Here is a 17,653-nt window from a genome sequence, read left to right on the forward strand (position 1 = left end):
GCACTGCCCAGTTTTAACAGTATTTTTAGGCATCTTCAGGTTTTCACAAATAAAAGATCATGTTTTTACGAAAAAGGATAATTCGACTTTTTCATTTCCAATTTGGATGCCCTTTATTACTTTCTCCTGCCTAATTGCTCCGGCTAGGACTTTCAGTAGTATGTTAAATAAAAGGGGGGAAAGTGGGCATTCTTGTCTTGTTCTAAATCTTAAAGTCTTTCAAATCTTCCCCATTCAATATGATGTTAGCTGTGGATTTGTCATACACATACATGGCCCTTCATGTTTTTAGGTATATTCTTTCTATTCCCAGTTTGTTGAGAGCTTTTATTTATTTTTATTTTATTTTGTTTTTTATTGTTGGGGATTCATTGAGGGTACAATAAGCCAGGTTACTCTGATTGCAATTGTTAGGTAAAGTCCCTCTTGCAATCATGTTTTGCCCCCATAAAGTGTGACACACACCAAGGCCCCACCCCCCTCCCTCCGTCCCTCTTTGTGCTTCCCCCCCATAACCTTAATTGTCATTAATTGTCCTCATATCAAAATTGAGTACATAGGATTCATGCTTCTCCATTCTTATGATGCTTTACTAATAATAATATCTTCCATTTCCATCCAGGTTAATACGAAGGATGTAAAGTCTCCATTTTTTTTAATGGCTGAATAGTATTCCATGGTGTACATATACCACAGCTTGTTAATCCATTCCTGGGTTGGTGGGCATTTAGGCTGTTTCCACATTTTGGCTATTGTAAATTGAGCTGCAATAAACAGTCTAGTACAAGTGTCCTTATGATAAAAGGATTTTTTTCCTTCTGGGTAGATGCCCAGTAATTGGATTGCAGGATCAAATGGGAGGTCTAGGTTGAGTGCTTTGAGGTTTCTCCAGACTTCCTTCCAAAAAGGTTGTACTAGTTTGCAGTCCCACTAGCAGTGTAAAAGTGTTCCCTTCTCTCCACATCCACGCCAGCATCTGCAGTTTTGAGATTTTGTGATGTGGGCCATTCTCACTGGGGTTAGATGATATCTCAGGGATGTTTTGATTTGCATTTCTCTAATATATAGAGATGATGAACATTTTTTATAATAAAGGGATGCTGAATTTTATCAAATGTTTTTCCAGCATCTATTCAAATGATTACAGTTGAACCTCCATAAGTTGACCACACAAGGAACTATAACAAATTGGTCAACATACAGGTGGTACATGTCTGGTCTATGAAAATTAGGTCAATTTAAGGAGTTGATCAATGAAGGGTAGTGGTCATTTGTGGAGGTTCTACTGTGTAAGGTTTTTGTTCTTGGTTCTGCTAATGCGATGCATCATGTTTATTTATTTATTTTTTTTTTGGCCAGGGCTGGGTTTGAACCCGCCACCTCCAGCATATGGGACCGGCACCCTACTCCTTGAGCCACAGGCACCGCCCCGATGCATCATGTTTATTGATTTACATATGTTGAACCATCCTTGAATCTCTCGGATGAATATCACTTTTTTTTTTTTTTTTTGAGGCAAAGTCTCACTTTGTCACCCCAAGGTAAAATGTTGTGACATCATCATAGCTCACAGCAACCTCAAACTCTTGGACTCAAGAGATCCTCTTGCCTCAGCCTCCTGAGTACCTGGGATTACAGATGCCCACCACAATGCCCAGCTATTTTTCCTATGTTAGTAGAGACAGAGTCTCACTCTTGCTCAAGCTAGTCTCAAACTCTTGAGCTCGAGTGATCTGCCTGCCGTGGCTTCCCAGAGTGCTGGGGTTTAGGCGTGAGCCATTGTGCTTGGCCAGATCATGATGAACAGTTCATCTTTTTAATGTATTGTTGAATTTCATTTGCTAGTATTTTGTTAAGAATTTTTGTATTTGTATTTATCAGGGATATTGGCTTATACTTTTCTTTTGTTGTTGTGTCCTTGTCTAGTTTTGGTATCAGGGTAATGCTGGTCTCATAGAATGAGTTTGGAAGTGTTCTCTCCCTTCAGTTTTTTTTGAACCGTTTGAGAAGAATTGTTTTTAGTTCTTTAAATGTTTGGTAGAATTTAGCAATGAATACAGCAGGTCCTGGGCTTTTCCTTGATGGGAGATTTTTTTATTATGGCTTCTGTCTCATTACTTAATACTGGTTTCTACTTATTAATGGTATAATCTTAGTAGATTCTATGTGTTCAGGGATTTATCCATTTCTTCTAGGTTTTCTTTATCTTTTTTTTTTTTTTGAGGCAGAGTCTCACTATGTTGCTCTCAGTAGTGTGCTGTGGCATCACAGCTCACAGCAACCTCAAAATCTTGGGTTTAAGCGATTCTCTTGCCTCAACCTCCTGGGTAGATGGAATTACAGGTGCCTGCCACAATACCTGTTTTTTTTTTTTTTTTTTTTGTTTTTTTGGTTGCAGTTGTCATTGTTTAGCAGGCCCAGGTCGGGCTTGAACCCGCCAGCCTCAGTGTATGTGGCTGGCACCCTACTCACTGAGCTATGGGTGCCGAGCCCATTTCTTCTAGGTTTTCCAATTTATTGTCATATATTTGTAATAGTCTCTAATGATTCTTCATATCTCTGTGGTAGTAGATAATATATCTTCTTCTTTTTTTTTTTTTTTTTTTACCTTGAGTTGATTCAGAGGCATGTTGTAAGGTTAAGGTCCATTTTAATTTTTTCCCCACAGTTAACTAATTTTCCCACTATCATTTATTGAATAATCTATTCTTACCCCATGGATCTAGTGCCTTTCCTGTCATGTACTAAGATTTTCTATATGTTTGGATCTTTTTCTCATCTCCCTATTTAATTCCATTAGCTAATTTGTCCAATTCTGTACTATTACCACACCATCTTATTTACTAGGACTTTATAATAAATATTAATACCTTGGAAAGGCTTATGCTATCAAAAACCTTATCAGTCAAGATACAATCAGGACACAGAAACCACACCAGTTATTTCAGCAGGAAAAATGTAATACAAAGAATTATTAGGTGGTAGAGTTGTTACCTTGTAAATGAGGTAAAAGAAAACTCCAAGTAGTTCAGAAGTAGTATGTGAAAAAAGGCAGCTATTACTTCTAGATGGAAGAAACGTGGACAGTGAAGGAGCTGAGGACTTAGGAGAATCCCACTCCCTTCACACCAAAGGCTGAGATTCATATCTCTTCAAAGAGAAGGAACATGCAAAGTACCAGTAGCAGAGAAAGTAGACAGAGGGCTAGAACCAGTGTGCAGAGATAGTTCACCACTGCCATAGGATGTAAGTGGAATAAAACTGGTCTGTAGAAATCACCCACTTGGTGGGAAGACAGTCAGAGCTGCTGTTGACACAGCCAAGTGAATCTGCAGAGGGGTCCACAGCTAGGAAAGTGGTGGTCTGAGGCATAACTGGAGTCCTTCCACAGGGGCTGCTGGGCTCCTGTGCAGAATAATAATGGAGGACTAAAACCCAGGAAAAAATGACTTCCTGTCACTATTGGTTTACACTGTAATCCTAGCGCTCTCTACTGACAAAGCTTAACATGCCAGCTGGAAAAAAAGAAATGTTTATGGGTTCAGCTCCACTATCACAAAGCAAAGAAGGGTGGATTTGGAGCTGAAAGAAAATTGATTGGTAATTGGCCTATTCTTCCAACTTGTTTTTCTTCTTCTAGAATTTCTTAGCTATTTTTGGTTCCTTACATTCTCATATACACAATGGGGGAGCAGTAAAGGGAAGGTACTACATTTCTACTTGAATTGCATTTAATCTATAGATTTGGTGGAACTGAGAACTTTACATTATTTCAGATCCTGAACATTCCTATCTCTCTGTTGATTCAGGTCCCCCTCAAAGTTAAGTATGTATGTATGTATGTATGTATGTATGTATGTATGTATTTGAGAAAGGGTCTTGCTCTATCATCCCGCCTGCAGTGCAGTGGCATAATCATAGTTAACTGCAGCCTTAAACTACCAGGCTCAAGTGATCCTTCTCCCTTAGCCTACGAGGTAGCTGGGACTACAGGCATGTACCATCACATCTGGGATACTTTAACTTCTTTTTTAGAGAGATTGGGTCTTATTATGTCCCCCAGGCTGGTCTCGAACTCATGGCCTCAAGCAATCCTCTTGCTGTGGCCTACCAACACTGGGATTACAGGAATGAGCCACTGTGCACAGCCTTTAAGTTTTTGATAGCATTTTAATACTGTTTTCCATATAATTTTCTTACATAAAGTTTTCTCCATAAAACTTTCATTAGATTTATGGACTTTCTGTTTTGTTTTTTTTTTTTTTACATTCTTTTTTTTTTTTTTATTGTTGGGGATTCATTGAGGGTACAATAAGCCAGTTACACTGATTGCAATTGCTACGTAAAGTCCCTCTTGCAATCATGTCTTGCCCCCATAAAGTGTGACACACACTAAGGCCCCACCCCCCTCCCTCCATCCCTCTTTCTGCTACCCCCCCCAATAACCTTAATTGTCATTAATTGTCCTCATATCAATATTGAGTACATAGGATTCATGCTTCTCCATTCTTGTGATGCTTTACTAAGAATAATGTCTTCCACTTCCATCCAGGTTAATACGAAGGATGTAAAGTCTCCATTTTTTTTAATGGCTGAATAGTATTCCATGGTATACATATACCACAGCTTGTTAATCCATTCCTGAGTTGGTGGGCATTTAGGCTGTTTCCACATTTTGGCGATTGTAAATTGAGCTGAAATAAACAGTCTAGTACAAGTGTCTTTATGATAAAAGGATTTTTTTCCTTCTGGGTAGATGCCCAGTAATGGGATTGCAGGATCAAATGGGAGGTCTAGGTTGAGTGCTTTGAGGATTCTCCATACTTCCTTCCAGAAAGGTTGTACTAGTTTGCAGCCCCACCAGCAGTGTAAAAGTGTTCCCTTCTCTCCACATCCACGCCAGCATCTGCAGTTTTGAGATTTTGTGATGTGGGCCATTCTCACTGGGGTTAGATGATATCTCAGGGATGTTTTGATTTGCATTTCTCTAATATATAGAGATGATGAACATTTTTTCATGTGTTTGTTAGCCATTCGTCAGTCATCTTTAGAGAAAGTTCTATTCATGTCTCTTGCCCATTGATATAAGGGATTGTTGGCTTTTTTCATGTGGATTAATTTGAGCTCTCTATAGATCCTGGTTATCAAGCTTTTGTCTGATTGAAAATATGCAAATATCCTTTCCCATTGTGTAGGTTGTCTCTTTGCTTTGGTTATTGTCTCCTTAGCTGTACAGAAGCTTTTCAGTTTAATGAAGTCCCATTTGTTTATTTTTGTTGTTGTTGCGATTGCCATGGCAGTCTTCTTCATGAAGTCTTCCCCCAGGCCAATATCTTCCAGTGTTTTTCCTATGCTTTCTTTGAGGATTTTTATTGTTTCATGCCTTAAATTTAAGTCCTTTATCCATCTTGAATCAATTTTTGTGAGTGGGGAAAGGTGTGGGTCCAGTTTCAGTCTTTTACATGTAGACATCCAGTTCTCCCAATACCATTTATTGAATAGGGAGTCTTTCCCCCAAGGTAAGTTCTTGTTTGGTTTATCGAAGATTAGGTGGTTGTAAGATGTTAGTTTCATTTCTTGGTTTTCAATTCGATTCCAAGTGTCTATGTCTCTGTTTTTGTGCCAGTACCATGCTGTCTTGACCACTATGGCTTTGTAGTACAGACTAAAATCTGGTATGCTGATGCCCCCAGCTTTATTTTTGTTACTAAGAACTGCCTTAGCTATACGGGGTTTTTTCCGGTTCCATACAAAACGCAGAATCATTTTCTCCAAATCTTGAAAGTACGATGTAGGTACTTTGATAGGAATGGCATTGAATAGTAGATTGCTTTGGGAAGTATAGACATTTTAACAATATTGATTCTTCTAATCCATGAGCATGGTATGTTCTTCCATTTGTTAATATCCTCTGCTATTTCCTTTCTGAGGAGTTCATAGTTTTCTTTATAGAGGTCCTTCACCTCCTTCGTTAGGTATATTCCTAGGTATTTCATTTTCTTCGAAACTATGGTGAAGGGAGTTGTGTCCTTAATTAGCTTCTCATCTTGACTGTTATTGGTGTACACAAAGGCTACTGACTTGTGGACATTGATTTTATATCCTGAAACATTACTGTACTTTTTGATGACTTCTAGGAGTCTTATGGTTGAGTCTTTGGTGTTCTCTAAGTATAAGATCATGTCGTCAGCAAAGAGGGAGAGTTTGACCTCCTCTGCTCCCATTTGGATTCCCTTTATTTCCTTGTCTTGCCTAATTGTATTGGCTAGAACTTCCAGCACTACGTTGAATAGTAAAGGTGACAGAGGACACCTTGTCTGGTTCCAGTTCTAAGAGGAAAAGCTTTCAGTTTTATTCCATTCAGTAAAATATTGGCTGTGGGTTTGTCATAGATAGCTTCAATCAGTTTTAGAAATGTGCCACCTATGCCTATAGTCTTCAGTGTTCTAATTAGAAAAGGATGCTGGATTTTATCAAATGCTTTTTCTGCATCTATTCAGAGGATCATGTGATCTTTATTTTTGCCTCTGTTAATATGGTGGATAACGTTTATGGACTTGCGTATGTTAAACCAGCCTTGCATCCCTGGGATGAAGCCTACTTGATCATGATGAATGACTTTTTTGATGATAAGCTGCAATCTATTGGCTAGGATTTTGTTGAGAATTTTTGCATCTATATTCAGGAGTGAGATTGGTCTGAAATTCTCCTTTTTGTTTGGGTCTTTTCCTGGTTTTGGTATTAGGGTGATGTTTGCTTCATAGAATGTGTTGGGGAAGATTCCTTCTTCCTCAGTTTTTTGGAATAATTTCTGCAGTACAGGAATAAGCTCTTCCTTGAAGGTTTGATAGAATTCTGGAGTGAAGCCATCTGGACCAGCGCATTTTTTAGTTGGAAGCTTTTTTATTGTTTCTTTGATCTCAGTGCTTGAAATTGGTCTGTTCAGGAGCTCTATTTCTTCCTGGCTAAGTCTAGGGAGCGGATGTGATTCCAAATATTGATCCATTTCCTTCACATTGTCAAATTTCTGGGCATAGAGTTTCTGGTAGTATTCAGAGATGATCTCTTGTATCTCTGTGGGATCAGTTGTTATTTTCCCTTTATCATTTCTGATTGAGGTTACTAGAGATTTTACTTTTCTATTTCTAGTTAGTCTGGCCAATGGTTTATCTATTTTATTTATTTTTTCAAAAAACCAACTCCTTGTTTCATTAATTTTCTGAATGATTCTTTTCTTTTCAATTTCATTGATCTCTGATTTGATTTTGGATATTTCTTTTCTTCTACTGAATTTAGGCTTAGATTGTTCTTCTTTCTCCAATTCCATAAGATCTCTTGTGAGATTGTTGATGTGCTCTCTTTCTGTTTTTCGAATGTAGGCATCTAAAGCGATGAATTTTTCTCTCAAAACTGCTTTTGCAGTATCCCACAGGTTTTGGTAGCTTGTGTCTTCATTCGTTATGCTCAAGGAAGTTAATGATTTCCTGTTTTATTTCTTCCTGCACCCATCTGTTATTCAACAAAAGATTGTTTAATTTCCATGCCTTTGGGTGGGGTCGAGCATTTTTGTTAGAGTTGAGTTCCACCTTTAGTGCCTTATGGTCTGAGAAGATACAAGGTAAAACTTCAATTGTTTTGATTCTGTTGATATTTGTTTTGTGTCCCAGGATATGATCAATTTTGGAGAATGTTCCATGGAGTGATGAGAAGAATGTATATTCTTTATCTTTGGGGTGGAGTGTTCTATATGCGTCTATCAAGCATAGTTGTTCTAGGGTCTCATTTAAATCTCTTATATCTTTGTTTAATTTCTGTTTAGAGGATCTGTCCAGCTCTGTAAGAGGTGTATTAAAGTCCCCTGTTATGATGGTATTATCAGATATCATATTGCTCAGACTGAGTAAGGTCTGCTTCAAGAATCTGGGAGCATTTAAATTGGGTGCATAAATATTTAGAATTGAAATGTCTTCTTGTTGTAGTTTTCCCTTGACTAATATAAAGTGACCATCTTTGTCTTTTTTTACTTTAGTTGCTTTAAATCCACATGTATCTGAAAATAAGATCACAACTCCTCTTTTCTTCTGAATTCCATTTGCCTGAAAAATTGTCTTCCAACCCTTGACTCGGAGCTTTAATTTGTCTTTTGAAGCCAGATGTGTTTCTTGCAGACAGCAAATGGATGGCTTGTGTTTTTTAATCCAGTCAGCCAATCTGTGTCTCTTCAGTGGGGAATTCAAGCCATTAACATTTATGGAGATAATTGATAAGTGTGGTAGTATTCTATTCGTCTTATTTGGTGAGAGTCCATTGCTTAGTTTTATCTTTTGCATCAATGTGGAGGTTAGGTTCTGTCCTTTGATTTCTGAGTTCTTACTTTGCTGCTGATCCATTGTGGTGGTCAGTGTGCAGAACAGGTTGAAGTATTTCCTGTAGAGCTGGTCTTGTTGTGGCGAATTTCCTCAATGTTTGTATAACCATAAATGATTTGATTTCTCCATCAATTTTGAAGCTTAGCTTAGCAGGGTACAGAATTCTGGGCTGAAAATTGTTCTGTTTAAGTAGATTAAAGGTAGATGACCATTGTCTTCTTGCTTGGAAAGTTTCATTAGAGAAGTCTGCGGTCACTCTGATGGATTTGCCCCTGTAGGTCAACTGGCGCTTACTCCTGGCAGCTTGCAGAATCTTTTCTTTTGTCTTGACTTTGGACAGGTTCATCACAATGTGTCTTGGAGAAGCTCGGTTAGAGTTGAGGCGACCTGGGGTCCGATATCCCTCTGAAAGCAGTGTGTCAGACTCTTTGGTGATGTTTCGGAAATTTTCTTTTATAATATTCTCTAGTATGGCTTCCATTCCTCTGGGGCATTCTTCTTCCCCTTCTGGAATTCCTATAACTCGTATGTTGGAACGCTTCAGAAAGTCCCATAATTCTGACAGTGAACGTTCTGCTTTCTCTCTCTTCTTTTCTGCCTCTTTTACTATCTGAGTTATCTCAAGAACTTTGTCTTCTACCTCTGAAATTCTTTCTTCTGCATGGTCTAACCTGTTGCTGATACTTTCCATTGCATCTTTAAGTTCCCTAATTGACTGTTTCATTTCCTTCAGCTCTGCTATGTCCTTTTTATATTCTTCATATCGTTCATCTCTTATTTGATTCTGTTTTTGAATTTCCTTTTGGTTATTTTCCACTTTATTAGCAGTTTCCTTCATTGTTTCCATCATTTCTTTCATTGTTTTCAACATGTGTATTCTAAATTCCCTTTCTGTCATTCCTAACATTTCTGTATAGGTGGAATCCTCTGCAGTAGCTACCTCATGGTCCCTTGGCGGGGTTGTTCTGGACTGGTTCTTCATGTTGCCTGGAGTTTTCTGCTGATTCTTCCTCATGAGTGATTTCTTTTATCTGTTTCCTTGCCCTAATTTTCCTTTCACTTCCTCTTGCTCTTTAAGTTCTTGTGCCTGTGGACTAAGGGTTACAGGACCAGAAGGGTGAGAAGGTTGAAGAGCAAAAAAGGGATGAAAGAAAGGAGGACCGAGTGATAAGAAAAAAAAGAAAGATAGAGAAAGGAGAGTGGGTGGGGATAAGGAATATTGACAAAAAGAAGAGAGGCACATAAAGAGGGAGACAGGGCAATATAGGTGTACAGTAGGGTACTTTGACACAACCTTAAAAAACCCCACCTTCTGGGGGTGCCCAGTTGGGTGGTTCCCTTGAGGTCAGCAGCTCTTTGCTAACCTGATCAGACACAGTACCCCACCTCCACCAAGTAGAGAGGAAAGACAAAAATGCTATAAATCAAACCAAAACAAGCAAACAGAAAACTTTACGGGGATAAAATTGGGTGAAAAACCAAATGATAGCGGTAGAAACACTAGCAAAAATGAAGTTGTAGTTATTAAAAAAGGCAGCAATGGGAAATTATAATTAAACTAGAAAAATTGAGAAAGAGAAAGGGATCTGTATGGAAAAGATTGAAATTAAAAAACAAAAGAACATCAACAACGTCAAAATAAATAAGCAAAAAAAACCAACCAAACAAAAAAAAAAAAAAAATACACAACCAAAACCAAAGCAGTTTGTATATGTTATTGAATATTGTCTGGGCAACACGTGGTCTTCTGGGGTATGAGATGTTAGTCACAGTTCTGATACGACTGGAGGCTGCTGATTTCTCAAACCCCAGCAGCTAGACACCCTAAATCTCTCTTCAGCCCACTTAAAAGGCACTTTGAACTTGTAAACTTGCTGAGCAGAAGCTTTCCCAGCTTTCTCGCTGGAATCACTGCTGAAGTGGCTATCCACTTACCCAGTGTGCCAAAACCGGTCTCACTCTGCCCCTGAGGGTTAGGGCTGCAAGGCGGCTCAGACCCCACCCTTAGGCTACTTGGTTGCTGGGTTACCAGCTCCCACCCGTTTCTAGCTCTGCGACCCTGAGGGCGGAGCTTGCCAGGGCAGATCACTGACAATGGTTCCGTGTGACCCACCGCCAAACACTATTAGCTCCGTCTGGCTCAGCGGCTCAGACTAGGGCCCTAGACAATGGCCAAAGTTCTCCGCACTCCCTCTCAGGCCTTCCCCAAGGCAGTTCAACTCAGTGCCAAGTCCAAGGACATCAAAACAGTTCACAGGTAAGGCCTTTCTGGTTTGCAGTCTCACTGCTACTGAACTTACAGTTGTGGGCGGGTTTAGACGGGTTGAACACACGCGACCACTTGCTGGTTTTCCACTGTTTTAGTCCTCCTCTTGGGGTTCAGAAGTCTCTCGCTGACTCCCTGTATCCTCATAGGAGTGATGATAGGCAGTTCCCACCAGCCAGAGATGCCTGGAGTCCTATCTCCCCAGACTCACGGTGCCCAGATGCAAGGAAGCTGTTACTCGGCTGCCATCTTGCTCCACCCTCAGATTTATGGACTTTCATTAGATAATTTTAAAGTTTTCTATTTGTTACCATTATACAAAAATGCAATTCATTCTGATGTTTTGTATCCATTAACATGCTAAAATTTAGTTCTAAATTCTAACAATATATCTGTATATTCTTTTGTATTTTCTACATCTACAAGTTTATCATCTAAAAATAATAATAGATTGGATTCTCATCCTTACATATTGGGATTTTGTTTTGTTTGCCTTACTACACTGTCTAGAACCTTGATAGGTTGAGGAGATGTGGTAAATATTGTCATGCTTATCTCATTCCCGATATCAAAATAAATATTTTCATTGTAAGGTTATTACATATTTTTTAGTAGATATCCTTTACCAGTTCAGATAGGCTTCTTCTAGTCCTAATTTGCCAAGAAGTTTTAAGAAACTATGACAGACACTGTTGTTTAGGCTTAAACAACAAGCATTTATTTCTCACAGTTGGGGAGGCTAAGAGGTCCAAGGTCAAGGTGCTGGCAGATTGTGTCTGTTGAGCATGTCTTCTCAGTTGGTCTCCTTTTTGCTGTATCCCCACATAGTGAAAAAAGAGGGAAACCTCTGTCTCTTCCTCTTCTTATGGGGGCACCAATCTCATCAGAAGAGCCCCATCCTCATGACCTTCTTTAACCCTTATTACCTTCTAAAGGCTTTCTCTCAAAATATCATCACATTGGGAATTAGAGCTTCCACATATGATTTCGTGTGTGTGTGTGGGAGTGGGGCGGGGGAGGACACAAATACTCAGGGCATAGCAGACAATAAATTTATTTAGATGCTTCTATCTCCATCTATCGAGATAATCTATGATTTTTCTCCTTTCACCTGTTAATGTAAACCAACCTTGCATTCCTGGAATAAACCCCATTTCGTCATTGTGCATTATGCTTTATATACACTGTTATACGCAGATTGCTAATATTTTGTTAATTTTATGCTTGTGTGTGAGATTAGCCTACAGTTTTCCTTTTTCATATTGTCCTTGTTGATATGCTGATCAAATAAATAGGGGAGTATATTTAGAAACAAACTGTGTGCACCTTCTCAGCCAAGTTTCCCCTCCACTTTCGGACTTAAATGAAACAGCACATCACAGGACATGGATCTGAATTTCTGCAACACAGAGGGATTGGCAGTAGTATTCTTAGTGGGTGAATGCTATCCAGTGAGGACTCATCTCTCCCATTGACTACTCCAAGATGCTGTTCCTCCTTTCAAACTTTCCAGAAAAGTCTACATGCCAAGAATCTCACATGCTGAGCGACCTAATTATGTCCCTTTTGGCTTATGGTGAGGTGGTAGTCAGCACAGTAATGCATCACATCACTGTATTTTATTTTCCTTGCTTTACTTCCATTTTTTTCTCATTCATACTGCCTTGATCTTAATTAAATCTTCCAAATAAATTATTAGCATCTTAAACCTTGCCTCAGACTTGCCTAGAAGACCTAAGACCAGAATTGACTCATTTGTCCTACACATTGAAGTATTTTATGCAAGCTTCTGGGATTTAAAAAATGTTTTTAAAGGCAGACTCTCACTCTGTTGCCCAGGCTGGAGTGTAGTGTGATCATAGCTCACAGTAACTTCAAACTCCTAGCTCAAATGATACTTCCTGCCTCAGCCTCCCCAGTAGCTAGGACTATAGGTGGGAACCACCACACCCGGCTAATTTATTTTTTGTGTAGAGACAGGGCCTTGCCATGTTGCCCAAGCTAGTCTCAAACTCCTGGGCTCAAGCGATCCTCCCACCTCAGCTTCCAAAGTGCTAGGATTAATACTCTTGCTTTCATGTCTCAGTCCCGCTCTGGGTTTATGGATTTTATTTATTTATTTATTTTTTTGTAGAGACAGAGTCTCACTTTATGGCCCTCGGTAGAGTGCCGTGGCATCACACAGCTCACAGCAACCTCCAGCTCCTGGGCTTAAGCAATTCTCCTGCCTCAGCCTCCCGAGTAGCTGGGACTACAGGCACCTGCCACAGCACCCAGCTATTTTGTTGTTGCAGTTTGGCCGGGGCTGGGTTTGAACCCGCCACCCTCAGCATATGGGGCCAGCGCCCTACTCACTGAGCCACAGGCGCCGCCCGGTTTATAGATTTTATTAACGTAAGAACCAACTTCTGACTTTGTTAATCTCTATTGTCTTTGTTTTCTACTTTCTTAGTTTGTTCTTTATTAGTTCCTTTTGTGAGTGATTTTGTTTTTCTTTTAACTTGATGCATTGAAGGCCTATCTCGTTTTTAGTCTTCTTGTCTAGTGGAAGGTGAAAGATTTATATGATCTGAAGAGAAACCAGAGTATAGTCTTCTTTTCTAATATGTGTTTCTAAGAATGTCTGTTTTTCTAAATACTGCCTTAAGTGCATCCCACATAATTTAAGAGTTAGCATTTCTTTAATATATAGTTATAAATATTTAATTTTCATGACTTCTTTTTCTCATGGCTTAATTAGAAATGCATGTAATTCACAATTACATGGATCTTTCCTTTTTATAATGATTTCTATCTTAATTGAATTGTGGTCAGAGAATACTGTATATATTGTAGCAATCCTTTGAAATACATTCAGACTTGCTTAATTTTCGAGGATGTGGTCTATATTTGCTTATTATTACTGAGAGAGACATAGGCTTTTGGACTTTTCTATTTTTTTGCTAATCTCTCATTTTTGTCATATCTTTTATGGCTATTTTATTAAGTGCACAATTTACAATTTTATCACATGAAGCAACTTTGTGAGACATAGTCTTGCTCTGTTACCTCAGAGTGTGGTGATGTCATTATAGTGACCTCAAACTCCTGCCTCAGCCTCTCCCCAAGTAGCTGGACTACAGGCATATGCCACTGTGCCTGGTATTTCTAGCCATCCTGCTGCTTCAACTTTCCCAGCGGCTAGGTACATGCCACTGTACCCAACTAATTTTTCTATTTTTAGTAGAGAAGGGGGTCTCATTCTGGCTTAGGCTGGTTTCAAATTCCTGAGCTCAAATGATCCTCTTGCCTTTGCCTTCCAGAGTGCTGAGATCATAGGCATGAGCTACAGTGGCTGGCCTTATTTTCTCTATTGATACCCTCAAATAAACCTTGCACTTGAGTTCTTTTTCAGGGTCTCCTTGGGGGAGACTCTGAACGACAGTTCATCCCCTTGATATGTTGTAGCAACATGATAACTAAGACTCCCACCTGCAATGAACTGGTATTGGGTCCCTGAGAAAGGGAACATATTGACTTAATGCAAAATCTAGTGTGACAGAGGGATGGGGTGGTGCTAATTATAAGGATTGTGGAAGAGGGTGGTTATTACTAAGCCCAGTAAGTGCAAGGGTAAAAGAAAGTCTTATGCTCAACTCAGGGTGTAAAAGAACTCCTGGCAGCATCTGAAGTGACCCTCGGCTCATGAAGACAGAGGACAGACTGTGCCAAAAATCAAACCAAAGTACAAATAAAACTGAATTGACAGCTCTCACTTGTCCCCTATTATAGACAGGTACTAACAGGTGAAGTGTGGGCCCCTGAAATGTGAGATGGGAACATCAGGGTGGAAATACTAAGAACTCTGAACCTCAGATTCCTCTGAACCTTCTGGGTTAATGGTCTACCAGAGGTCCTCAAACTTTTTAAACAGGGGGCCAAGTTCACTGTCCCTTAGACCGTTGGAGGGCTGGACTATAGTTTAAAAAGAAAACTGTGAACAAATTCCTATGCACGCTGCACGTATTTTATTTTGAAGTAAAAAAACAAAACGGGAACAAGTACAATCACACTGCCTCATGTGGCCCGCGGGCCGCAGTTTGAGCATCCCTGGCACTCTTCTCAGACCACGTCCAGGCCTCATTTGAAATGGACCCCTCCCAAGATGATGTGCTTGTCTCCCCAATATCTGCCCTACCTCCTCTCATCGCTTCTAGACCAATAACAAGGGTGAAGCCTCAGTTACCATCCAATTGGGGATGCTGGATCCTTACTTCAAGAAAAGAGCTATAGGCTTTGGCTAGTCTGCACTCTTCTCAGCAGGAGCTGGGAGAACATGTCTGGGAATAAATCTTAGACAAAAACCTGGGCCAGATTAGCAGAGATCATCAGTATGTGGGATAATGCTCCTCTACAATTCAGAATTTAATATCCTGTCGGAAACCTGGAGCAGATCCTAATGTGCTGCTGGACAGCTCCTTGAAGCCTGGAGGAAACAATGGTCTAAGGAAATGAAATGGAGGTGCCGAAACAGCCTTGGCAGATACCAAGGCAGGGCTCAGACAGTTCAGAGGCAATGTTTCTGGGGCGGGTTTGTAACTTAAGACCAGAACACCCATCTATGTGCCAAAGACACTCCCTTCCCTCAAATGATAGTCAATGCACTAGTGAGCACCAACGCTGTAGAGAAACTCCGCAACAGCTTGCAGGCCAGGGTGACAGTGGGCAACCCTGCTGTGGACCTGGCTTCCCTCATGTGAGTTCAGGTGGTAGGTTGCTGGACCAGCAGAGTCCAGGTGGCACAAAAGGCAGCAAGGAATGGCAGCCAAGGAACACAGCCCTCCAGGGGACTGTGGAGATGGCTAAGTAGCCGGTGGCAATATGGGACAAGACAGGCAGACAGCCATCAGAGATGTGGCTTGTTTTAATCATAAAATATCAAGATCAGGTGACCAGCCAGTCAGCTGCTGCAATAAAAAACCCATTACTCAGGCGGTGCCTGTAGCTCAGCGGGTAGGGCACCAGCCCCATATACTGAGGGTGGCGGGTTCAAACCCAGCCCCGGCCAAACTGCAACAACAACAAAAAAATAGCCGGGCCTTGTGGTAGGTGCCTATAGTCCCAGCTACTCAGGAGGCTGAGGAAAGAGAATCGCCTAAGCCCAGGAGTTGGAGGTTGCTGTGAGCTGTGATGCTACAGCACTCTACTGAGGGTGATAAAGTGAGACGCTCTTAAAAACAAACAAACCGTTACCCACCCTTTCCAGACTTAGCTAAGCCTGTTGTTCGACAGGCAAACCTCTGGTAAGAGGGGAGGCTGGGGCACCTGAGGAATAATGCTATGATACCACATGAAGGCATCAGATGGACTTATAAACATTTGCCAGAGTATCTACACGCTTAGGACATGAGTACCTTCTTTGACAACATGAGTACCTTCTTAGGACTGTTAGATGTACAACTTTGCTGTTTGGCTTGAGATGTTTGTTTGTTTGTTTTGGTAAATAAGCCAGATAATTATTTTAGATTTGGTGAGTTATAGGATCTTTTTATAATTCATTGACTCTGCCACTATAGTGTAAAAGCTGACACAGGCAGTAGTAAACAGCAATAGCTATGAGCCAATAAAACTTGATAAAAACCAGGCTAGCTTTGACCCATGATGCATTGTTTGCTGACCTCTGTCCTTGGACATGGTCAATTTTTATAAAATCCCATGTGTACTTGAGAATAACGTATAGTATCTAATCGCTAGGTTCATGAGTTTTGTATTTCATAAACTAGAAGAGCACATTATGCTGTTTAAGTCCTGTGTATTTGTTTGTTTGTTTTGGGGGGGAGGGAGAGAGGTCTGCTTTATCTGTAAATAACTGCATGAGATTCGTTGTTCAAAAAATTCCCACCACGTTTATCAAATTTTGCTTTATATAATTTGCAGCTCTTGTCATTTGGTGCATAAAAGTTTAGCATCATTATTCTTCCTTGTTAATTAAAACTTGCCTTATCTTCAAGTACTACTCATTAACTCTAGTAGTAATTTTTGCCTTGATCTACACTAGTTTGAGATTAATATAGCTACACCGGCTTTATTTTGGTTAGTGTTTTGATGGTATATATTTTCTTTTTTTTCATCTTTCTGTGCCTTTATATTTTAGTTGCTTCCTTATCAGTAGCACAGAGCACAAACCATTAATCCGAGCTTCTTGGAAACCCCTGTAAATGGGAGAAGAATTACTGAAAAGATGCAGTCATCAGTAGCCTATTTGGTAATTGTGACGACCTAAATAAACTCGACATATGGGGCATGGAACAGAACAAGGGAAGTGTTGAATGCAGTTTTACCGATTCTAAAGCTTCAGAGGCTTGCCCAACACTGTGTATTTTTATTGGAATTATATTGATGGCTCACACTTACTACTTAAGCACAATAGCTAATTTGGCTTTCAATAAGTAGTAACTATTCTTATTTAGTACCCTGAAGCAGTAAGGCAAGAAGAAATGACCAGAGGTTCCCAGCAAAGTTGCCTGTTCTCTCATCTTGCTGGAAGCCTTCATTTTTCCCTCCTTCCTTTTGGTCCACAAATGATGTTCGTTTACTTAATCTTTTGCTGATCTCGAGGCACCCAGAACCCCTGGCACTAACAAAGGGAAGGTAGAAACATGAGAAGGCATTTCCACCTGCAAATTCTTGCCATTTACCAGCATTTATGTCCTTTACAAGGGCTTGTACCTTCTCTGGGTGCTCAATCTTTTTATGGGAAACCTGGAAACGATTCCTTTTTTCAAGAATATGTGGGTTAGAGCAAATGGTGAAAGTGTCTGGCACACAAAAAGGACTTCAACAAAGTTTCATATATCCCTTCCCTCTGCTCTGAGCAACTCACTAGAGAACTGAAATCGTCTCTGAGAAGCAGGCAAGTTATCCCTTTGTTCACGCCCCCTCCAGGGCTTTGTGGGACTTCAGGTAAGCTGTATCTTAGAACTTTAAAGAAATGGGGAGAAGCAAGACCCTGTGAGGTCTAGTTCACAAACTGAAGAAG

The sequence above is a fragment of the Nycticebus coucang genome, chromosome 14 (genome assembly GCF_027406575.1).
Source record: "Nycticebus coucang isolate mNycCou1 chromosome 14, mNycCou1.pri, whole genome shotgun sequence".
Taxonomy (NCBI): domain Eukaryota; kingdom Metazoa; phylum Chordata; class Mammalia; order Primates; family Lorisidae; genus Nycticebus; species Nycticebus coucang.